Source organism: Papilio machaon, chromosome W (assembly GCF_912999745.1).
Source record: "Papilio machaon chromosome W, ilPapMach1.1, whole genome shotgun sequence".
NCBI classification, from domain to species: domain Eukaryota; kingdom Metazoa; phylum Arthropoda; class Insecta; order Lepidoptera; family Papilionidae; genus Papilio; species Papilio machaon.
In genome coordinates this window covers 3787786-3796905 of record NC_060015.1, presented here as the reverse complement: position 1 = coordinate 3796905, position 9120 = coordinate 3787786, and the positions used below count along the sequence as shown (strand labels likewise).

At 37.5% G+C, this 9120-nt stretch overlaps 1 pseudogene; it reads left to right on the top strand.

The window, feature by feature from the left end:
• The first annotated feature begins 5225 nt into the window (after window positions 1-5225).
• Window positions 5226-8838, top strand: LOC123723258 (annotated as a pseudogene).
• The last annotated feature ends 282 nt before the right edge of the window (window positions 8839-9120 follow it).

Genomic DNA, 9120 nt, shown 5'->3' with positions numbered 1-9120 from the left:
ATTATTTTGTACTAAATAACTATTTCTTTTAATATGGTTATACTGCACATTCTTATTGTAATGGTTAAAATTGCCTCTAAAATTCTGAAATCTACCACGGAAATTAGACTGGGGCGGTTTAGATGTGGAATGACTTGAATATCTACCATTATAATAACTATTTTCAGGAAAATTTTGAAAAGATTGGCCTTTCCTATGATATTTTGAAAAATTATTCCTACCTCTATGAGTTGAGGTCATCCTAAAAACCTCTGCTGAACTGGAAGGCACAGACTCATCTTTGGCTGCTTGAATTGCATCTTGCAGTGAACTATAGTTGCGAGCAGCAATAATTGTACTTAACTTTTCACTTCTAAGACCATCTGTAAATTTTTTTATGACCATTTTTTCATTAATAGGTTTCAAAATAGTTGAAGCATATTCATTACCATCTGCCTGTGATATATTCAAATCAGTTAGAAGTTTTTCAAGCTCCGACCCATACTCATTAATGGACTTATGACCTTGACTTATAGATTCAATGTGTTTTTGTATAGCTGTGAACGATTTTTTCACTAACAATTTTTTTCTAAAGTCAGTGATCATATCACTAACTGTTTTGTAAGTACTTTCTACTCTTAACTTTGCACTTTGGGTTAACCTACCTTTAAGAACAAATTTAATTAATAATTGCTGACCTCCCTCGGACAACATTTCTGAATACATTTCAACAGCATCAATTAATTGTTTTACAGTATCTTCCGTACCGTCTAAAACAGGTATAAAACCACATGCTGTCTTTAAATCAAACTCCATTTTTCTTATATTAGTACACATTTGAGTTATTTCTGAAAACAAATAACAAATTTTATCATGAGTACAATTAATTAACCTAACTTCTTCCCTATCTTGACTTTCAATTAAATTAACATATAACTCCTTACTGCTATTAAACAAAATTTGAGCTTCTTTTAACTTATTAAATGCTACTAAACCCTTATATCTACTTTGTCCTTTTTTTACTAAGTATTTTCTAATTTCTGACAATTCTTCCTGTTTATTAATTAATCTATTAATCATACTGAACTAAAAAAAAACTTAAAATTATAAATCATATATTTTTTTCTCATCTTCCTTTCCTTATTTCTTTTTAATTTGATTTTATTTTTCCTTTTTGATCTGATTTGCAAAGGTGGGCATTAACTCGTTAATCCGTTAATCGTTAATTAACGAAGTTAACATTTTCCTTAACGGATTAACTTTTAAGTTAAATTCAAAAAGTGTTAACGCTCTTGTTAACTTCCGTTAAATTCTACTTCCGTTAATTTAGTCCGTTAATTGTTACAATAGACACTTATTGACGTGTTGTCATTTTATTTACATTATGCAACAGGCTACATTCGTAAGTTCGGCTATGTTCGGCGACCGTCGGCGAGTCGAATGGTGAACGAGAACGAGAGAGAACGAGAACGAGCGAGTGTGATGCATGTTATACAAATACAATACAACGAGCGGCCGCGATAGACGTGATCAAAAGAGTACCACAGAATCCTTGTTAGAAAATAGTGACGATTTAAACAAACTTACCTCTATCAAATATTGCGAAGTTTAGGCGCTAGACACCTTCAAAGTTTATTAATTATTTCACATTTACACAAATATCTCGAAAAGTCTTTATTACATTTTATTCACATTTAAACTGGTTTTCATTTATTTAACATCACTTTTTTTAGAACCAGACTTTGTTATAAAATCAACATAAGGTTCGAAAACACTTTGCTCTTAATACAATAACTGTTATACGTGAGACGCAAAATCTATTAAAAAAGATAAACACTGCGTTGAATTGCAATCAAAATAATCGAGTGTGCATTACTCTTCAACGTCGTACCTAAAATACAACTAAACTTTGTTGCAGACAAAAATGTTTATTTTAATGTTGGAGTTTAAAGACAACAAAAAAAAAAAAAATAGTTTATGGTTCATTTGAAAAAGCGTACAAATAGGATTTTTTTTTGTCATTGCGTAGATAAGAAACAAACAATGAAAAATAAATTTAAAAATTCGAAAGACGAAATGTGCACGCAATAAACGTTCCTCAAAAACAAAAGGGATTTAGGTGTTTATTACCGTCGTTTGTTTTTTTGGGGCTTCTTCATAGTCTACGAAAAATAATTTTAACAACAACAAAAATATGAACAAAGGATCAAATGGACAGCCGCACAGAGAATGCGATAACAAACTCGATGGATTTATGGCCCCAACCCTTCTAATGGTCGGGGATGCACGTGCGCTGCGCAAAGACAATAGCGAAGATAATTTGTTTGTTTACAAAAAAAAAAGTATACGACGAAACGAGAAAGAATGAGGGAAAAGATAAAATAATTATGTTAGTGAAATAATGTTAAACTGTGTTATACTAAATTTAATATATGAAATGTCGCCACAAGTGACCTTTACAAAAAGACATCGATTTTTTTACCTTTATCGAAAGTTTATTTTAAAATTAATCGAATGTCGTTGAAAATAATTCAAAAAATATTCTTACTAATTAACTATAACGATTTTATAGGTGATAAGAAAGAGAGAAGACATCACCCGCGATCGGTTGTTTTTTATGTCGTGTAAGTAACTTATGATTTAACATATAACACTTGATTTAACATATAACGATAGATCGGACGATAGATCATTAGATGATAGAAGTTATCGAAGGCATCTCAGTTGTATAGTTGATGCGTTGAGATGTATCACTGGATTGGTTATATAGTTTATTTATCAATGTTATAATAAGTTTCCTCTGATGTTAGAAGTTTTATTAATAAATCCATATTAATAAATAAAAAGTACGTAAAAAATGATAAGTCTGTTCGTGGGCCCTTAGCTAAAATAAAATAAAAAAATATTACCAAATTATACATAAAATTAAATGTTTAGTTGTTGGAGTATGAGCAAATGAATATCCTGGTGCAAATAGTAACAGATAAATGTAAATACTGCACAAAAGTTTTGATTGTTTTCTTTTGAATATTATCACATGTCTTACTGTTTAATAGAAAATTTATGTTGTCTAAATCTCTTTAATTCCGTGACGTCGGATTGTCGATAAAAAAAATTGACTGAAAAAGTCAATTGTCCATCATTGTCAGTGTAGTATATAAGTGTGTGTAACTAGTGCATGCTATGTCATTATTATGGTACAGGCATTAGTACATCGCTCCTATTGTCTAAATTATATTTTAGTATATTATAGAACTAAACTATAGATAGGATTAGCGATCGCCCGAGATTTCGTAAGCGCAGTAAAAAAAGTAGCCTAAGTTCTATTGAAAGTCTCGACAAAATCGGTCCATACGATTCGGAGATTATTCGTATGGCCATTTCCCGCTTGCGCCTTATACTCGTAATATACACAAAAATTAACTTTAACTGTTAACTTTAACTTGCGTTAAATTTTCGTAAATTAAACGCTTTAACGATTAACGAAGTTAAATTTTTATTTAACGAATTAACGATTAACGAAGTTAACTTTTTGATTAACTGTGCCCACCTATGCTGATTTGATATAAAATGTTCCGCCATATTGGCACTTGGACGCCATGTGTACCCTCCTAAAACACATTTTATTTATCGGCACTTTCACTTGTCTCAAATTTATATCCTCGTATCCTCTATCGTATCGTATATCTTCTTGGATCCGGGAAACTTCTGATCCTCCTGATCTGATCGAATATGAATTTGTCCACCATTGAAACCAATGCACCGACGCAAAATCTTTTTAACAACTTTGTTAATGTTAATGATCAAACTAAGAATCGCCAACATCCTGGCAAGTACCATCCTGTTATTATCCTGGCAGGGTCGCCATGAAATATGAAATAAATTCACTTTATAGGTTTCATATTAGTTTAATAATTTGCACGATGCAATCACAATCAATGAAGTTACAATAATGGGAGTGACAGTTCATACCAATGTTGACATATCAAAAAATACAGATAAACTCCATACTTCAATCCACTAATATTAGGGTGGAATTTTATCTCCACTTTTTTTTAAATTATGAAATAAAATCACTAAATAGATTATTATAAAAAAAAAAAACTTGTATACAGTTTTCTATAATCATTTTTGATTATTTTTTAATACAAAAAATTTCTCACAATTAATTCGTGAAATCAAATTATTAAGTTAAATTTGACATGACATGAATGTGACATAAAAATCTTCGTCACAGATAAATGACTATTTCAACTTAGCCACTAGGCGCTTGTTGTTGTCATTTTGTGCAGTTAGCGCTAGTGCAAATAACCATTAACTATGAGTAACTGTTACCAGAATTTTGTATGAATTTCATAAATTACTAGAATGAGATTTATTACATTTAAATTATAACTAGTTCATTTGGTATATACATAATTATATACTTGTATATGGGTCACGGTTACTTATGTTCTTACTATCTATGTACGTGCATATTAACGTAGGATTTCACTGTCGAAACAGTTTTAGAAAAACACAGTTATCCCTATTATCTCAAAGACAGTAAGAGGTTTAAAAGTGGTAAATGCCAGCAATAAAAACATCAGTTGCACGAATTGTTCAGCTCGCCCGGTGAAATACCACGACATCACAGAAGACAGACGTAAGTGGAAGTCATTCCAAGTACAGTCTGATGAGTGTGGTGCCGGAGGCTAATTTTAGTCCTCTTTTCCTTCACACCCTTTTCATATTAGGATAGAATGGGAAGGGGAAGTGGATTTGGCGGAAGAGTGGATGCATAGGAAGGGGAAATATTCTCTTTCTGTGCATTCCTTTCTCCGTTGATTAAAGGTAGGCAACGCATCTGCATTTGCGAATGTCTATAGGCAACTGTCGTCTCGCTATCGGCGAATTCAAATGGCCGTTTGCTCGTTTGCCACCTTTTGATATAAAAAAAGAGGGATAGCTGTATGTTTTTGTACAAGTGTTTCGGTAGTGGAAACCCGTGACTATAACACACAAATGACTTATATCAGAGTTTATAAATCACAATATATTTCACACCTACCCTCAGTTTGAGGGTAGGTGTGAAATAAGTTAAACAGTTTTTATCAGCTCCCAATTACAAATATAATTTAAAAATATAATTAAGTAGTGTCTATGTTCAGTACTTACATGTGAGAGTTAGTTACCCACTGGCTATCTATTTCCTTTCTAATTTTACACAAACATTGCCACAAAAGTCACACTATCCAATCACAGTTATGGAAGCACTGAAATAATCTTTTGCTACTTTTTCTGAGATGTTTAACACTCGAATGTCAGAATTTCAACTTGAACTGCAGAAGTCTAGTCCTGTCCCAGTTACAGCCTCATCACTTGCTGAAGAATTTTCTTCTTTCAAGAAATTCATTGCTTCGGTGCTGGAAACAATGCAAAAACAAATAGAATTTTTAAGCAGAGACATTGACCGAATGGAATTACAGCGAAGGCGTAAGATAATATTACTTCATGGCATCTCTGAAGACAAGGCGGAGGATACTGCTGAAGTTGTGTCAAAATTGATATCCAACAAATTGAAAGTTCCTGGTTTCTCAACTTCTTGCATCAGTCGTTGTCATAGGCTAGGACGTACTGCAGGTAAAAAACCAAGGCCAATCATAGTAAAATTCCGTGAGGTCTCCATGCGTGATAAAACTTGGTTTTCCAAAACCAAACTAAAGGGCTCAGGTATAACGCAATCAGAGTTTCTGACTAGAAATCGCCACAATATATTCTTGGAGGCTCGGAAGCGACATGGCATTACGAACTGTTGGACAAAAGACGGCATAATTCATGTGCTGGCATCGGATGGCTCAATCCACCAAGTTGAGAGCTTGGCAGAACTTGATGCTGTCCCGATTGAAGCCAGCCCTGCTTCATCTGCGCAGTCAACAGCCACAGATGGCAAGCCCTCTGTGAAATCGTTTGCTAATCAGGTTCGCATTTAAATCAGGTTCCCTTCACTAGGCATGAGCTCATGTGGGCCGCGTCCAGTTTCAACCCCAAAAAAGCCCCTGGTCCTGACGGCCTCACGGCGGACATCTGCCTGGCTGCCATCACTCTGGATCCAGAGCTGTTCCTGGCGATAGCAAATCGCTGTCTGGCGCTGGCGTGTTTCCCCAGGAGATGGAAAGAGGCAGTGGTTGCAGTGCTTAGGAAACCCAATAAGGAGGACTACACGCACCCCAGATCGTACCGGCCTATAGGACTCTTGCCCATTATGGGCAAGGTCCTAGAGAAGATGCTGGTACGGCGGGTCCGCTGGCACACTGCGCCAATGATCAGCCGCCACCAGTACGGCTTTATGCCGCAACGCGGTACCGAAGACTCCCTCTATGACATGATTCAGCACATTCGAGCCGAAGTTGAAAAACGGAGGCTCGTTGTGCTGATATCATTAGACATAGAGGGAGCCTTCGATAACGCCTGGTGGCCGGCTGTGAGGTGCAGCTTAGCCGAGACTCGGTGCCCCGTAAACCTGAGGCGCCTATTCGACCACTACTTTAGTGACAGAATAGTGCGCGTCAGGTATGCGGGGTCCGAGTGGACCCGAAAGCCGACCAAGGGGTGCGTGCAGGGCTCCATTGGGGGTCCTACGCTCTGGAACCTACTGCTGAATCCGCTCCTGGTGGAACTGAGGGAGATGGGCGTCCGCTGCCAAGCGTTTGCCGACGATGTGGTTCTGATGTTCTCGGGCAACAGCACCGCGGACATACAAGGTGCCGTCAATGTGGCTCTCGACCACGTTCAGGGGTGGGGAGTCCGTAATAAGCTAAAGTTTGCGGCCCATAAGACCCGGGCCATGGTTTTCACCAGAAAGCGTAAATACGACTCCCCACGTCTGAGCATGGGAGGGGGACACATTGAGCTGGTCACCAGCATGAAGATCTTGGGGTTGACAGTTGACGATAAGCTCACTTTTAACAAGCACATTGAAAATGTTGCAATAAAAGTGCAAAAGCTCTATCGTCAACTGTCAACCGCCGCTAGGATATCGTGGGGACTGAACCCCGAGATCATCAGAACCATATACGTCGCGGTAGTGGAGCCCATCGTCCTCTACGCCGCCAGTGTGTGGGCGCCGGCGGCACGGAAGAAGACTACTCAAAAGTTGTTAGACCGGGTGCAGCGCGGGTTCGCTCAAAAAATCGTAAGGGCCTATAGGACGGTCTCTCTAAACGCTGCCGTAGCACTCGCTGGCCTGCTTCCTCTGGACCTACGGGTACAAGAAGCGGCCCTTCTTTACGAAGTAAAGAAGGGCCACAGCCAGCGAGTGCTGCGGGACCGAGATTTGGAGAGACCGACAAAGTACGAAGAGGCCGAGCACCCCGCCCACCTGGAAGGGCTGCAGTTCGACTGCCTGACGGACGGTGACGAAGTTGCCCAGCGAGCTACCGTCGATGTAAGAATTTACACCGACGGTAGCAAAATTGACGGCAGAGTCGGCGCGGCGTTATCCATATGGGATGGCGCCGCGGAGACCTCCTGCCGGAAATTAAAGCTGGGGAATTTCTGCACCGTATATCAGGCGGAACTGTATGCCCTATATGAGGCCGTGAAATTTGTTGTTAGGAGCCCCTCAAGGAGGTTTGGCATTTACTCCGACTCCAGGTCCGCCCTAGAGTCGTTGCGTAGTATCGACTCCCTCCACCCCCTCGTAGGGGAAATAAGGAGAATGGTGAAAGGTTGTGTGGAAGCGGGGAAGGAAGTAAGGTTGAATTGGATAAAAGCGCACGTGGGGGTGGAGGGAAACGAGAGGGCGGACCAACTCGCAAAACAAGCGGCAGTCGGAGTAAAGACCAAACCTCATTACGACAAAGTTCCTGTTTCATTCGTCAAGCGACAACTCCGATTGGACTCGCTTGACGAATGGAACAGGCGCTACAAAGAGGGAGTCACGGCCTCGACAACTAGAGTCTTCTTCCCTGACGCCATCAGCGCCTACCCAGTGCTCCGCAAGTTAGAGTTGGACCCCGTGCTGGTACAAGTTTTAACAGGTCACGGGGGGTTCGCAGAATACTTACACAGGTTCAAGTGTAAGACGAGCCCCTCGTGCATCTGCGATCCGGCACGGGGCGAATCCGTGCTGCATGCCATAGTAGAGTGTCCGGTGTTTGGTAGGAAGAGAGTAGAATTTGAAACTGCAACAAAAGAGAAAATATCATTAGAAAACATAAACAATTTAATAAGAAACAAGGAGAGTAGAACAAAATTTATAGAATATTGCAAGGAAATAGCAAATAAGATAATAGAAAGAAATAAAACAAAATAGGAATGCTGTCGGCCTTAAAAAGAAATAAAATTAAGCTAGTTGTTAAAATTGTTGTTCTGTGATATTTTTACATTTTAACATACAGACATAAGTTACAGCATTATTAAGTAAATTTTAAATTATATGTTAGTAAATTTAAGAGAATTTTAAACTGTAAATAGAAAGCAAATTCATTTATTTTATTTTATATAGCAATTAAGTTTTTAAATTAGTACTAAGAATACATGTTATAGATATAAGCAACTAGTGTAAAAAGTTTAATGATTATAATAAAAAGAACCATAAAAGTCTCTGGCTTAAAACACGCCAGGGGGAGAAGGAGAGGGCGGCATAGCGCCGCCCAAAAAAAAAAAAAAAAAAAAAAAAAAAAAAAAAAAAAAAAAAAAAAAAAAAAAAAAAAAAAAAAAATCAGGTTCGCACAAAGCGAACCACAAGAAAATAGTGCATTCCTTTTTTTTCTCTTTCTATTTTATTTCCTGTATTCTAGTACATAGTTTCTTAAATGTTTAGTCTTCCACACACTTGGATAAGGGATTTTAGAATTGTGTACTGTGGTTTACTTATGTAACTGTAATACGATTCAACAGTTGACACCTGTGCTATGTTATAATAATGTCTTAATTAATGTTTCCTTTTTATTATTATCTTTATTTTTAATTTTCTATTATAAATTGTTCGAACTTGACAGAAGCTGGCGGGTAGCAACAGCACCACATCGAAGCACTTTTGCAATTAGGCTTACATTTTATAATTTTTGTTTATATTATTATTTAATTATCCCTTTATTTATTGTTTTTTTATATATATATTATATTGTATTTTAAAATTAAATGAACGATAGTGAT